The sequence below is a fragment of the Anthonomus grandis genome, chromosome 14 (genome assembly GCF_022605725.1).
Source record: "Anthonomus grandis grandis chromosome 14, icAntGran1.3, whole genome shotgun sequence".
Lineage (NCBI taxonomy): Eukaryota > Metazoa > Arthropoda > Insecta > Coleoptera > Curculionidae > Anthonomus > Anthonomus grandis.
The window spans coordinates 10902979-10919603 of NC_065559.1; the positions used below are offsets into that span (position 1 = coordinate 10902979).

General features: G+C 31.8%; 1 protein-coding gene and 1 long non-coding RNA gene across 5 annotated transcripts in view; one reads left to right on the forward strand and one right to left on the reverse strand.

The window, feature by feature from the left end:
• LOC126744587 (dachshund homolog 2) overlaps nucleotides 1–16625 on the forward strand; it is an 842630-nt gene that overhangs the window by 410680 nt on the left and 415325 nt on the right. The window lies entirely within an intron of this gene.
• On the reverse strand, nucleotides 6189–7927 carry LOC126744600 (uncharacterized). 2 transcript variants are annotated; one of them, XR_007663247.1, is made up of 3 exons: nucleotides 7377–7921; nucleotides 6506–6667; nucleotides 6189–6447 (listed from the first exon to the last, which is right to left on the reverse strand). It is a non-coding gene; the product is annotated as an uncharacterized LOC126744600 (long non-coding RNA). The 2 variants fall into 2 exon arrangements; XR_007663246.1 differs by having other exon boundaries at nucleotides 6189–6667; nucleotides 7377–7927.

The following is a 16625-nucleotide window of genomic DNA, read 5'->3' on the forward strand; positions in this document are numbered from 1 at the left end:
TTCAACTTGCATAAAAATGCTTTTTATTAGGTAAGTATTTTTACCCTAATGGAGTTCGGTAAAAAAACTCGTTAAGAAATCATAATAATATGACCGTTTATGAACTCTTTTTGCGTTTTTTGAATTTACTTCATTATAGTAAAGTTACTTTAAGTTTTTATTATTCTACATTCATGACAACGGTTGTCCCGGAACCTGTTATGACAATATCGGTGTTTACTTGTAAAAAGATTTGATTAAATCGCCTATTTCCCATGGTGCAGCACAAACGCCACAAGTTTTTACTATCGTAATAATTCACAAAATCGCTGAAATGATTCAATCTTTTTCCTTTTTCAACCAAAACCGAAATAAAAAATACAGAACTTTACAAATGCCAAATGTAAACACAAAGTCGTTGGCCAAGATGACATTTTACAGGATGACATCAGCTTTTACCTGCGGTGTTGCCATTTCAAATTTTTTAGAAGCGGTTTTAGGAATAAGAATGTTATTAATTTTTTTTTTGCTTTCAAGTAGTTATTTTTGCCCCTAGAATAACATATATCTGTTATTAGGAATTTCGCGCAACCCGGCGAAATCCAAGTTATTTAAGGCGCTGGCAATAAACAGGACTCTTGTAGGAACCCAAATAAACAAACCGAAGTCAGTGAAATTCTAGATGTGCTCGAATAAAGAAGCGAGCGTTCGTGTCGTATCGCACACTATTTCTATACGTTTTGTGATTTATATCTTATTTTTGAATACAGTTTAATATTGATAAAAGTAGTTTTAATATATCAGAAGTCGGATTCATATCAAAAAGAAAAACACTATGTGCGTGTAATTACTAGTTAAGTGCCCTTATATAAAATACTTGTTTGTGATTTGTGCTGTGCTTGTGATGTCCGGTGGTAGTTCGTGAACTATTTACTGCCGGGCGACAATCTTGTTCGCGACGTCGTAAGCGTTCAAGGAGCCAAAGTTCGGATAATAATTTTGGGCAAAGACTTACAGTATTAGAGAGATTGGTTCAAAATAATTCCCATAACGAAAATTTATCCGGGCAAGATCGCCCTGCGTCTACCGCGGAACTGGTAGCATCGACCTATAGATCATTTTCGCCTCTCGATTTTAGCTTAAAACACATTTCTCGATTGTGATCCCCGATGGACACTATCAATATAAATAAGAGAGTACCTTTTGGATTGACCAACGGTCCCTCCGTATTTCAAAGGGCTGTAAATGATATTTTAGGACCACTAAGATTCACATATGCTCTAGAATATTTAGACGATGTTTTAATGATATCAAAGGGAGTTCAACAAGGATTGGAACGCCTCGAGACAGTTTTGAAACTGTTTAGAAAAGCGCGCCTAACGCTAAATAAAAAAAATGCTTATTTCTACAGTCGACAGTAGAATATCTAGGATCTGTTATAGTAAAGGTGAAATAAAACCATCCACGCAAAAGGTAGAGGCAGTCTTGCAGTTTCCGCCGCTTAGAAATGTACATAACGTTAGACAGTTTCTAGGATTAATGTCATATTTTCGCAAATACATCAAGGACTTTGCAATTAAAGCCAAACCGTTAACCATGCTAACTAGGTCATCAACACCTTGGATTTGGGAGAAAGAACAAAAAAACGCATACTGCCGATTAAAAAAAGAGTTAAGTCAGAATCCCGTTTTGGCGCCTCATAATCCAGACTTGGAGACACAGGTGCACACAGATGGTAGTAAAAATGGTTTGGGAGCTATTTTGCTACAAAAACAAAAGGATGGAAATATAAAACCAGTAGTTTATATGAGCCAGCAGACATCTAAAACTGAAATGTTATATCACAGTTATGAGCTAGAAACTATGGCTGTTGTGGTCGCAGTTAGAAAATTTCGAAACTTGCTATACGGGCGCAACCGTTATAACTGACTGCAATGCGTTAAGGTTGATTTGGTTAAAGAAAGATTTGATACCAAGGATTGAAAGATGGTGGCTGGAATTGCAGAAGTATGACTTTGAAGTAGTTTATAATCTGGAACTCAAATGCGTCATGTGGATGCTTTAAGTAGGAAACCAGTGGTAGTCAACTTAGTACAAGATGCAGATTGGATATATTATGCTCAACTTGAAGATGAACAGTGTAATTTACTGAGGCGACAAATTGCTTAAGGCACGGCCGACAATTCCTATAAACTAATTGACAACAAAGTTTGCAAAAAGGTCAATAATGTTCTTAAGATTGTTTTTCCAAAGGATGCTCGTTGAAGGTTAATAAAGCAATATCACGATGATAATGGACATCCTGGTCTTCCTCGAACCATCGATGCCATTACCCAAAAATATTGGTTTTTACATTTAAAGCAGTTCGTGACCAAATATGTTAACTCATGTATAGAGTGTCAATACGTAAAGACTCCGAAAGGAAAACGAAGAGGTTATTTATATCCGATAACGAAAATTGATAAACCTTTCCATACCTTACATCTGGACCACTTAGGGCCATTTTGTAAAAGTCAAAATAATAACAACTATTTATTAGTTGTGGTTGACGTATTTACCAAATTTACTTGGTTGGAAGCCGTGAGGGATACCAGCACAAGACCTGTCATCGACTGTTTAAAGCTTCTTATCAAATTTTGTGAACTCCCCATGGGCATAATTACGGATCGAGGCAGAGGCTTCACAAGTAAAGAAATCAACGAGTTCTGCAAACTTGAAAATATTAAGCATGTGCTCAACGCTATCGCAAGTCCCAGAAGCCATGGTCAAGTGGAAAGATTTAACCAAACAATTCTAAATGCCCTTATGACAATGGTCGGTGATGATCACAGTTCTTGGGAAACAAAAATTGTCGAGGTACACCGTGGCATTAATGTGTTTGAATTCAAGTACCGGAAAATCTTCAGGCGAACTTTTGTACGGGTTTCGACCGCGGTTCAAATACGACATAGAATTAACAGATATCACAGTAAGCACGACTAGAAACTTTACATAATAATCGGGTTAAGGCTATGGGTAATAGCGTTAAAACCGCGAGTGCTATGAAGAAACGCTTTGACAAGAATCGATTGGGTGCACGCACGTTTAAAGAGGGCGACATGGTTCTAATAAGAAGAACACCGATAATCAAGAAACTGAGTAGCGGCAAATTGGTTCAACGATACATTGGTCCTGTACAAGTAACAGCAGTTCTGCCCAATGATCGCTATCGCGTGCAATCAACGTCCAGGGATCGTAGGCGATTCCGAGGTGTAGTAGCGAGCGACAGAATGAAACTTTACAAAGTCTGAAGATGATAAATCGTGAGTTAAACAATTTGACTTCCTATTAATGTTTAATTGAGGAATTATATTAATCTGTTATTGAAATATTTTCTCAATTTTATGCTAGCTAATGCTTTTTGTTGTCCTTTGGGTTATTTCCGGGACTATTGCAAATCTCCCATGTTGTCTCTGAATACCTTAGTATAAAAATATGACATTAAGGGGGTGAGAATTAAGACTGAGTTTCACCACTCCTAGCTGGCACCTGTCGAGCCCGAGACACTGATATTGATTTAGATATCAGGACTTGTGACTCCTGGTTGACTGCAGTAGAGTGTGAGATCTGTTTTCATATGTGACGTACATCAAATAAAATTAAATGATATTAAAATTTCTGGTGTACTGTCTCTGTTTTTATGGTGTCTCTGCAAGAGGTCCTGAGGCAGGCCCGTGTCAGGATGGCCGAATTATTAGGAATTTCGCACAACTCGGCGAAATCCAAGTTATTTGCGGCGCTTGCAATAAAGCGGACCCTTGTAGGAACCCAAATAAGCAATGTCGATATATAGATGAATTTTTTTTTGAAAATCCTTGTCAACTTAACAACAGAGAATCGATGAATATGTTTGTAAAAAAACACCCCTCATACTCCTGTGCACATGTTAAACTCAAACAAAGTTGTTGTTTACCAATTCTAGCCTTTCCATGATCTAAGAATGCACTGTTCTACGGTCTGATAGTCTAGGTCTGATAGTTTTAAAGGCAATCTATTTTGAAAATGGCGTTGAAGCATTATTTTTTCTATAATAAATTTATATTTTTTAACATTTAAAAATAAGTTTATTTTTTAAGTAAAATTAAAAACTGTATATACTACTTATTTTTTAAATTTACTTTTTCATATACTAAGGGGAACATTAAAAAGTTTTCTTTTTGTGAAGCAGAAAGCAATATCAGTCGCCAACTGCTCTCTCACGTCTCATCGATCAGAGAAAACGCCGCCGGTGTTTCATAATTTTTTGATTAAATTTCCATGAATGCGCGAGAGGAACCAAGAAATGAGCCTTACGTTTCTGTATCAAAAAAACATTCAAATATTTGCCCAAATGATTATTCCATTAAAACGAAATTTGCCCAGGTAGGGCGTGCGGGCGGGGTTTAGGGTGTTTTTATTCAAATTGGCTTCGTCTTTTTGTATTATATGCTGCTCAATATCGTCGGGAAATATAAACGACGGGAAGAGAACTGTTGAGGGAGGGTGAGGTATTGTTCGGTGACTTTAAAAAAAAAGCGCGGTTTTCTTATCCTAATCCGACACTTGTTTGTTTTTGTCAAGTCATTTTACTTCTGGAGGGGTGATTGGTTTAGTGGCTATATTGATTTCATGATATATTTGGTTGATTCTAAAATTGTAAATTTTATTTTATACAATCTTTTAAATAGTCAGTAAGATTTTTTTCACATAAATAATTGTTATAAAATTATTTTGCTGTTCAGCTTACATTTTTTAATAAGAACTAATAACTCTTAATTTGTGAAACCAGCCATCAGGCTTCCTTCCAGGCCATCAGGGAAGACTTTGTTAAAATAATTAAATCTAAGAATTTATTATAGTAGTATCTTTTATTTTTCATGAATAATCTTAGAACATTGAAAGGCTAGAAGTAGCATGCCGTGGAACTATGGGCAGGTTTGTTTGCTGGCAACATATCTGATACAATGATGCCAAATGCTTATAGAGAAATGGCAAAAATCACTATTTCTAATATCATAAAAGTTTTCAGTTTTTTCCGAAAACTTAAAACAATACTACTGCTCCCCTTTAATAAAATATCAAGCATTTTTTAAAAATAAATTTGATAAGATACTCTATATCGAAGTCAATATACGTTAAATAAATGAAAATAAAGTACTAAGCAACGAGAAAACGTTAATGGCATCGCAACGCCGCTCGAACGCATTGTTGACGCCACCGATACAAGCACTCTCTACCAGTGACGTCGTCAACAAATATTTACCTGATAAATTTTTATTAATTATTATAGAGTTTAAATATAAGTAATATTACCATTTATGAGCTATTTATGTGTTTTTTTAACGGACTTCGTTAGAGGAAGGTCCTAATAAAAGGCAGCATTTTTATGGAAATAAAATATTTTATTAATATAATATTATAGATTTCTTAATAAATCATGTTTTAAGACACAAATTTTTAACATTTTGCAAAATTTTATTATAATTATTATGTTATACAAAACTCAGTTTTACATCACTTACTTTAAATCACATAATATATACTTCTATGATGCTGACTTTTTCAAAGGGACAGTATTGCTTCAGCGAAAAGAGTTAAAACTACAAGGAGGTTCAAATTGTGAAGGAGTTGCAGGTTTTTTATAGGTTATAAGATTTTTATTATGAGTATTTAGCCTGTACAATGGTTTTGAGACATTTAACAGTGACCTATATAATACCTAATACCAATTATTATATCAGATTAATTTATACTAAAAAACAAAGCTTACCTAAGAATAAAGACTATGTACAATAGATTAGATTAGATAGTTTATTAGTAGTAATATACAAACAAGTACTTTTACAAGTCAAATAAAATATGTAATATATGTAATATTTCTTAAGTATTTTAATAATAACTTGAGACATCTAATTCAATTTCTTTGGCGCAAATTTGTTTGTTGCAATCTTCCATAATTTGGTGATAAGTGATTTAGCTTTTAAAAAGTCCTCAGGATATCATTTTCAATTTACCCTAGAGTAATATACATAAAAATATAGTATTACCAATATTAAAAAGAAAAAATTAAAAAAATGTATTATGATAATCCAATTGATCAATAAAATGTATTTTATTATAAAGAATCTTTGAAATATCATACATTTGATTAATTGCATTTAATTACAAATATAACACAATAAAATACTATATCACTTTTAAATAAGATATATAGAATAAGATGATACATGGCATAAAAGTCTTATTTGTACTTAGAGAAAGAATTGAACAATAATTTTTAAATTTGCTATAATGATGTCTATTTTGAGTGTATTTTTACCTTTTCCTTGGCAGAGTCAGGGAATGTGTAGCAGTTAAACAAAAACGGATTGGATGGGAAATAGTAATTGTTGACCTAGACAGTAACTATTAATCTCAGATGCAGTTATTGTTGATGATGAATGATCAGATCTGTAATTATACAAAATTTGGTGTATCAAGAATATTAATTTATTTTAATTATCCATACTTGTCTATATTAGCTTCACTGTTTGTACTATATACCATTTTGGAAGCTAAAGAAGTTTTTGCACTCTTCAGGAAAACTACCCTTGCAGCTTTGAAGGGTAAATCACTTGGTAAATTAACTGAATTATCGGCTGCTGTGTTTTTAACCAGTGCATCAGAAATCCTAGTAAAAAAATAGTTTTACACACATACCTAATTTAATAAGTATTAGGTATAAATAAAGCTTATATGAGTAACACTAATACTTTTTGTGACGATTTTTTTATACTAGAAAAATATATTTAAAAAAAATTACCTTTAAGGTAGAGCTGATTTTTTTAATAAAGTCTGGCTACTGATAATATTATCTTCCTTATATAATAAATCACTTCTAAGGATGTGATCTGAACAAATATATTCTTTTTAATTGTGTTGATTTCGATTAATGAAATCCATTGTTCCCTTTGGGCATATATTAGGCAATTTATAATAAGTATTTGATATTTAATCAATATCTAAATAAATTTCAAAATTCTTTAAAGGCAATAAAAAATTAGTAATTTCATCTATCTACCTAATGTCTATATTAAAAAACATAACTATATATAGATAGGTATATGGGTATTATGCCATCTTTCTGCCAAAACAACAAAAAAAACATAAAATCCTGCAATAAAACCAGGGACAAAATTCTAGTTTTATAATCTTTATAGCCTATTGATAGATGAATATGTTGAAAAATATATTTAGATTTAAAAATATAAATATTTTGGTATTTTACACACACTTTCACATTCAAGTTTTTATTAGGTTTATATCTATAAGATCCTCTATTCTACGTTTATGATGATGGTTACCCCATGATGTGATGTTATGAAAGTATCGGTACTTACTTGTGAAAAGATCGGCTTGAATCACCTTTTTATCATGATGCGGCACAAACGACACAAGTTTTTGCCATCCTAGCAATTTAAAAAAACACTAAAATGTGGCCTTTTTCTTTTTGAAACCAAAAAATTAAAGAAAATACACGAATCTCGAACATAAACAAAAAGCCGTTTGACAGATGACACTATGCGTATGGCTCAGGCGCTTAAGTTCCGGTGTTGTCGCTTCAAATTTTTTAGAAACGGTTTTAGGGATAAGAATGTTAATAATTTTGTTATTTTTTTGCTTAAGGATATTATATTTATTCTTAAAATAGGTTAATTGTAGTATTTATATTTTTTAATTTAAATTTTCCTATAAAATACAACACAAGTAAGTTAAATTAACGTTATAATGGTTGTTAAAATATAGCATAAAATTTCCTCCGTTAGAAATTCGCGTCGACTTGACAACAGAGAATCGGCAAATATGTTTGTAAACAACACACCCCTCTTGCCCCTGTGCACATGTTGGACTCAAACAAAGTTGTTGTTTACTAATTCTAGCCTTTCAATGTTCTAAGTGAATAATTGTAAGACTAAAGGCATATTTCCCCTTGTCTAGATCTAGAACTGGAGATTAGACCAAAATATAAATTGATCTAAACATACCTTAGTTCAAAAGTTGATAGTTCGCGAAAGACAGAGTAACCAAGTTATAATTTTATTTTCTATTTTTTCTGATTGCTTAAGAAGCATTTTAGATTTTGGCATTAAAGTAGGTAGTGTTAAGTTTTCTAGTATGAAAAACAAGGCCATAAAAAGTAACGCAGTAAGTGTTGGTGGATTTAAAAGTTGCTGAGCTGAAAATGGAGCTGGAGCAAAACAAAATCGCCAACACATTAGACGTCAACACTTTCTGCTTGGTTGTTGGTAGCAAGAACGAAGCTTGTGGCAATACGGAATTTATTGGGGTGATGCGTCTCATTAAAACCGCCTCAATTTGATAGCACTTTATCATGGAATATTTATTAGCGGCAGTCTGAAGCTGCTGCAAAAGTAAACGATTGATTATCTAGGGGTTGGCATTGAGAGAAGATGCTGCTGTCATCCTGTAAAGAATATCCTCCGTAAGAAAAGAAGTCTACGACTATGTAGTGAAGGACTTGAAAATACCTTGGTGTGTAATCATATCTGGAATGCAAATTTTATTACCACACTCAGTTGAAAAATCTTTTTCAAAAATCAGATGAGTCCTTTTTTTTAAGCAAGAATTTTAAGCTTATATTGCACGTTTGGTTCGACTGGCATATCAAGATATTCGGGAAAGGATCATGAATGTTTGGCGGTGTAACCACTTCTGAATGGAGTCCGCAATGATAAAAATGAAGCCGGCCTTACTACTAGTACATCCAACTAAGCTAGTAGATTCACGAATACGGGGCTTTGAATTCGAAGCTGCCAAAAATAAAAACAAAGACGGAGGAGAACTGCAAGCATTGTCAGCGGGCAGATAATAAAGATGCTTAGTTGTTAAGAACAACCATCGTCGATATAACTTGACAAAATGGGATTTCTTAACCAGGAGAAAGAAGAGAAGATGCTGACCTGGGAGGAAGTTAACAAGTATTCTCCCAATGTTAAGTCATATTAGGCAGAGTGGAATTGCCTAATTGTAGAAGATTGACTATTGCGGCGCAAAATACTTGACCACGATGGCAAAGATGAAGGAAGACAAATGCTTAAGAATGCCCAAATACCGGATTTTCGAGTTGTTTCGAGAGCAAATTTATGGCAGTGTATCAGTAGGACACCGTAGTGTAAGAGAGATCATGGGAAAAGTGAATAAAAGATTTTACTGGATCAATAGTAAGGCAGACATAAGAGACTAGAGCAAGAAATATGCTGTATGTGTGCAAAGTAGACTGCAAAGAAAGCAAAAGGCTTTGTTACGTCAGCACAGCGTAGAAAGGATTGCTATCTTTGTTGCTGGCTTGTTGCTCAAATCAGAAGCAGGGAATAAGTATATGGTGATCGTGGTGGCCTACTTCAGCAAATAGATTGAGGTCCTCTACCAAGCCAGAAGTGACCCCAATGCTTTAATAAAAAAATTGGTTTGTCGCTTTTTGGTACATTTGAACCTACATTCAGACCAAGGACGAAATTTTAATTCCAACTTGTTCCAGATATTCTGTAAGACGCCTAAAATCAAAAAGATGATATGTCTGCTGCACTACACTCACAGTCAGATAGCATGGTAGAACGAATGAATAGAACCATTGATGGGTATTTGGCTAAAGTTGTAATAAAAAAATCTTTGATTTACGTAGGGATGTAACTAGAATATTTTTACTATTTTTAATTTTAAATTAAAAAAAAATCATAAAATAAATTGATAAATTGAAAGAATTTCTAATAATGAACCAAAATGATAAGTAGGTATACAGACTAATTTAAATTTTAGTAATTTTAATAAAACTATTTTTTTCTGATGGAGGACCTTTCTTAGTTAAATTCATATTACTTTATAAGGTAAAAAAATTAACTATTTTTTATAGAAGACAAGAACTGTTAAAAAATAAAATAAAATAAAATAAACAAACGCCTTCACTTAATTTTTTGTTGATTTTCTTTTAAATTCTTCTAGTTTTTAATAATGCAATTATGGTTTGCTGGTAGGTTTTGCCACTTTCACAGAAACTCATGCAGAGAAGCATAACTGTTGTAGTTTTGAGAGTTTTTTTACTGAAATTTAGACAATTGATAATTTAATACTATTATTAATTTAAAACATTATTTGAGTTGCAACATTAAGGTGGTTCTGTAATTAATTACCTATATATCCTTTAGCAAACCCTGTAGACTTTTACCCAACATGGTAATATGATTTTTCTTCTAAATTATTAGACTATTATCTAGAGATTGGTGAGTTCAAATATTGTGCCATTTGTTTCCAAATATTGCGTGTAATTTAAAAGCTCATAGAATTATTGTTTGCCACAATGTCTGGTGGCCGTAAAATATTTAGTAAATATGTTTTAAAACTTTGCTGTGATTGTAAACTCTCTAGTTATTTTAGTTTTTATGTCAGGATCGCTAATTATTTTAACAGAGCCCAAATCTTCAATATCTTGAACAATTGTTTAGAGTTCCTGCATTCTACCAGCTCTTGTTACTCCTATTATCAAACCGATTTAAAAAATTACTGTATATAATTAAATAGTTAGTATAATGGGTTTTAAAGTTATAATAAATATAATATGTACCTTTTTATCAAGATAAATAATATCTGATGCATCATTCATAAAATGGTTGACTTTTACTCCACTTAATGGACTTTCTTTTTCACGATCATATTTTGAGTTCTTTAAATCCTCCTAGTCTCACATATCTTGATGCTATAATATTGGGCAGAGTTAAAACACTACTATTGTCGTATCAGACACTAAAAAGATATAAAGCCTTAGGAATAGCTATTATTAAAATAATGAAAATTACTTGATCACGGACGCATATAGAATTAAACTTAATATTTCATCACATTCACTCCTGTAGTTTGGAGTATGACTTATAGATGGTGCATTGACGATTAAAATTAGCTTTTAAAGCATGATTTTGAATGAAACCATGATATTAAACTGACAACGGGAAAAGCTAGTAATGGTTATAACGTTTAATCTTTTTAAATTAGGAAATATTATTTCAAAATTTAATGCATGATATAGATGGCGCTACGCGTACTGTTTTCGGAACGAGGGCGAGAATAAATATTTCTTTACTTGTTCTTTTTATTATTTTCTACAAGTATAAGCATCAAATATAATTTTTTATTATATATTTTCTTATTTTTTTATATAAATCTTACAGAAATATTATTTATTATTAATATTACATAACATGAAAAAAAATAATTTATAGTATTTTGTTAGCAAATTGCCCAATTCAGGTGTTGCTGTACAGTTAAAGGGTTTCTGTCTCCCTTGAATGTTGGAACGAGAGTCATCTGGTTAATGTTTGCTTTTTTTGCTTCTTACTTTTCTATTTCAGATTCCTTTATGGTTAAAATTATGTTGCAAAGATTCTTTTTCTTGATTTCGGAATCTTTAAATCTCTTCGCTAGAAGGAGGATCGAGAAGCTTTGGTAGGCTGCAATTTTAGAAAACATTTTTCCAAATGAATTGATTACTACACATTAAGGTATTTTTAAAGATCTCAATGATGTATGTTTATTAACAAGCTTAACATAACTATCGTTGATTACTTCTTCTCAGATCACAAAAGCTCTGGAAGTTATTTTTAGGTTATATTTATGAGTTCTATTCTTCTGCAAGCTCTTGCTTATTCAAAGTAAGTGGCTACTTTAAATAATAAATAAGCGTCAATCTGAAATTTTTTACATAAATTTTCAATTTCTTTTGCTATTGAAGATGTTTGCTTTCTTTGGGCAAAAGCCAAGAGAGATCAAGTTTGTAGAAATGTCCAATATCAAAATGTCCATTTATTTTTATCACAACTTAAGATTAGAAATCAAAGAGTATTGGGCTTCATAATTTTACTTACTTCAAAAAAATAGACTAGCAAAACTTCTTTTTGATTCTCTTTTAATGAGCCCCCTGACTAAAATAGTCACACTGTCTTTCGTACCTCTGTCTGGAAATTGCAGGAACAATTTCTACGTTGGCTGCAGCTTTTAAAATATTGTTGTTTGTCATATTAAGTTGTTTGAAATGTCAATAAATATAATGATAAACTTAAAGAAAACTTCAGAACCATCAGAAGCTCCTGGCCTTAGAGTTCTAACTGTTTGACAAATTTCGTATCTAAACCAAAAATCACCTCGTTTTGAGCCTGTAATACCATTTGTGAAGGATTGATATTTGGATATCTTGAAAACCTTGTGATTTTAGCTTTCTAAATCTGTTAATTAAATTCAATTGATAAAAGTACATTTTTTCTCCTTAAAGTCTATCTTAGACACACTATTTTTTTTCTTTAGCATTCTGAGGTTCTAATAAACGCTCAAGATAATTGCGTTATAAAAGTTAGAGAAATTTCATTTCTGATCCACAAATTACCTTTTCTGAGACATTCTCAAAGCACTTTAAATAGCTTCAATGCCTATTTTTCTCATTTGATATACTGACTACTTTGAACGCTGACGCGGAAATGTCTCACTTCTGAGAAAATAAACTTTCTATCATTTTAGTCCAAAATATGAAAAGTTTAATTTTTGGCAATATATGGTTTAAAGACTGACTGCTTTGATGACATACCAAGCCTGAATACCATCAGAAATCGCTTGTTAAGATTCAATTTACCTTTTCCCGAGTCTTTTTTTCAAAGACTTTTTTCATCATCCTTCCTTTTCTTTTCATCAAGTTTTGTTTTCATATCTTTCTCCTTGAGCAAACTCTAAAAAAGAAAGAAATAAAAAAGAACTAAAAAAATATTACTATAAATGCCTGGAATTTAGAAAAAACTAAAATGCTTTTTGTTATCACCTTCGATCATAGTGGACTTTATTTAATAACACAATTTAAAGATATGGACTGTATATTTATTACACATCGAAAGAAACATGACATTTTAACAAAACGTACAAAAAAACGTTATTAATTGAGTGAAGTACAAAATGACGTCATCTCACACATGTTTGATCTTGGTGACGCGCGAGACCCTCGCCTTTCATGGATCGTACGGGGACTGACTCGACCGTCAACTCGTCGTTTTACTTATATTCCTATGAACGCAAGCGCGGTGAGATGCGCGATGTTACTGACGCCGGCGATGTGTTTATGTATCCGTGGAACGATTAGTCCTTAACACTTCTAAATGCGTGACATAAAATAGGAAAAATACTTCAAAAGCCTTGGATATATACAAATTGTCTTTAAATGAAAGTCTGAAAAATCTAAAAATTACTTTAATTACCTGAAAAAATTATTTAAAATCTATAAAAAAATGCTTTAAATAAAGATCATTCAAATTCTTGCATTTAAACTTTAATCAAATTTTTTTAAATTCCTAAAAAAAAAATAAATCCCTAAATGCCTGGACTGAATTGAAAAATTAATCAGAAAGCCTGAAAAATATAAGAAATCAGGACAACATGAAATAATTATAAAAAAGCTTTAAATTCCAGAAAGAAATATTAAAAAGCTGCAAATATTAGGAAGATACAAAAAATTTCTTTCATTTCAAGCGATTTACTTCAAATTACTAATTTCAAGCAATCGACTTAAAAATAAATTTAATTTTATTTTAAATATTAATCTTACAAAATAGTTATTTAATATTAATATTACATAACATCTAGAGAACAATTTATAGTATTCTGTAAGCAAATTGTCCAATTCAGGTGTTGCTGTGGAGTTGAAGGGTTTCTGTCTCTCTTGAATGTTGGAACGGGAGTCATTTGGTTAATGTTTGATGGCTCAGTTTCTTACTTTTATTTCAGGCTCCTTTGTGCTTAAAATTTTGCTGCACAGATTTTTTTTCTATATTTCGGAATCTTTAAATCTCTCCTCCAGAATCAGCCAAAACGTTGTACAAGACCGCCTGAAACTATGACCTATGAAGAAGCACTGAGCTTTTGGTACGCTGCAATTCCAGAACGTATTTTTTCAAACAAATTGATTACTACACATTAAGGGGTTTTTGAAAATCTCAATGATGTATATTTTTTTTAACAAGCCAAAAATATCTATCGTTAATTACTTCTTTAGATCACAAAATCTCTGGAGGTTATTTTCAGGTTATATTTGTAAGTTCCATGTTTCTGCAAGCTCCTGTTGTTAAAATATAGTGGCTACTTTAATTAACAAACAAACGTAATCTGAAGCTTCCTTCATTAATTTTTATTATTTTTTTTGTTGACGATTTTTGCATTCTTTGGGCAAAAGCCTATAGATCTAGTTTGTAAAAATGTCTAATATTTAAATTTCCATTTATTTTTATCACAGCTTATAAGCATTCGGAACTAAAGAGTTTTGAGCTTCATAATTATACTTACTTTTAAAAAATAGGTCATCAAAACTTTTTCTTAAACTTGTGTTTCCATTTTAACGAGCCCACTAAGTAAAATAGTCATACTGTCTTTAGTACCTCTGTCTGGAAATTGCAGGAATGACTTCTACGTTGGCTGCAGCTTTTAAAATATTATTCGGACTACTTATAAAAATTAAAGAAAATGCATTTCTCATATTTAGTTGCTTGAAATGTCGATAGATACATAATATAATAATAGCAACTTGATAACCACTCGACTTAAGCTAACTTGAAAAACAAATATGTAAGCCTTACGGAAAAAATATAGTTTTTCAATTAAATTAAGTGCTTGAGTATGGTGTTTAAATCATGTTGTAGAAAAATATACTTTCTATTGAATAAAAAAATGAACTTTTATCCCTATTTCCAAAAAAGCGGAATAGGCCTCGGGTATTTTTTGTCCTTCCTTAATTAGCTACTATACAATTTAATGTAGAAATAATTGAAAAATTTTAAATGAGATAAATAAATGAAAGGAACATTTTGAACTGACTAAAAATAGTAATTTTATAGAAGAGTGTACTTACCTTTTTATGGCAATAAATACGTATATTGTCATTACTATTATCAAAAAGCAAAGATTTACACATATTTTAAAGGACAACATCGATAAAATAAAAGTATGAAAACAGTCCAAATTTCGACAATGATTAAAAATTAATTAAAAACCCGTTTTTACTTTATATAATTAAAAATATTTTTTTCAATAGCTTTGTTTTATAGGCTCGAATCCTATTAAAATCCACAATAAAACTTGACAGCCGTGCCCTCTGTTACAAATTGGAACAAGTAAAAAATCCCGAAATTACTAAAAGAACTTATTAAAACTTATCTATTACAGTCGGGTCATAACTTTTTAAAACCCCACGGTCGCCCCGTGCCTCGGACCCGAAAAAATTACAAAGCGTCGACAATTAGCAATAAAATAAAAAGTAATACCCCCGCGACAGCCGAAAAATCCGCTTTATGGCAATTTACTGTAATTGCGGCCTCGATATTAGCAATAAGCTGATTTTTTATTCACCCTCTGTACCAAGTCGACTTTAAATCATCTCCCTCCTCCGCTCGCCCTGTTGTTCCCGAGAAACACTGGGATGTATTTTAAGCCCTGTGTTAAAATACCATCTTGTAACCAAATGACTTCAGTAAATAGTAAAAATGAATTGCACAAAAGCTGGATAAGTATAAAATGAATTAATAAAAACCATAGAGGATAATAAAAAAAATAAGAAACTAAAATATGAGCTGAAATAATTCTAGGAAATATATAATATCTAAGTTTGTTTCTGTATTTCGAATCCTTTTCTTTTATTAAAATTCGATAAAGTTCATAAATATAATTGTTCCGCTCCAAGAATTTTATCATTTTCACTTAAACCTATGGTTAAAAAGTTAAAATGTATCCCGTAGCAATTGTAAGGTACGAGTCAAACACTTTTTGTATAGTGTTATATTTTGAAAAAAAAAACATTGAAAAATAAATAATGATAATTATATTTATATTTATTTACTTGGATAGACTAAACAAAATTTGGATGGACGGATGGGTAATAACAGGAAGGAAAATGGAGAAAAGGAGGGTAAAAGTATAGCAAGTAAGGGTTAGAAGATGTACTACAAGAGAACCAATGGAGAGAGGATGGAGAACTTACTAGAGAGGTGATGGCTTAGGAAATCTTTTTAAAGGGAAGCCGACTAGCACTAACCACTTTGGTAGAGTGGCGTCGATTCAACATGGATAAGAAAATCCCGATGACCAGAAAAATAGGAAATTACTAAAAGCACTATACCTATAAACCTGAAACAAAATCTCCCCAGGAAGAACAGACAGGGAAATTTAACAACACAACCAATTATACTGACCTTTAATATTATGTACAAGTGTTATGGTGTAATTAATACTGTACTTGAAAGAAATAAATTAACAATAACATAAATATTAACCCTTAACTTTGGCCAATATAGTCAATATAGATGTTATGGAAGTTATTGAAGTAGATGGTTGCAGACTTCTACTTCTTATAGTAGTGGATGAATACCATACCAGCAAAACAAAAAGCTTGAAAGTGCGAGAATACCCAGATTGAGCAATCGCCAATAGAGTAAGTAGATATAAGCATTGATGGTTAAACTTTAACTGTATGCTTGAGTATACCAATATAAAATTACATGTGAAATATGTAGAGTATCATAAACCTCGGGAACACAAAACTGGACACTAAATACAGA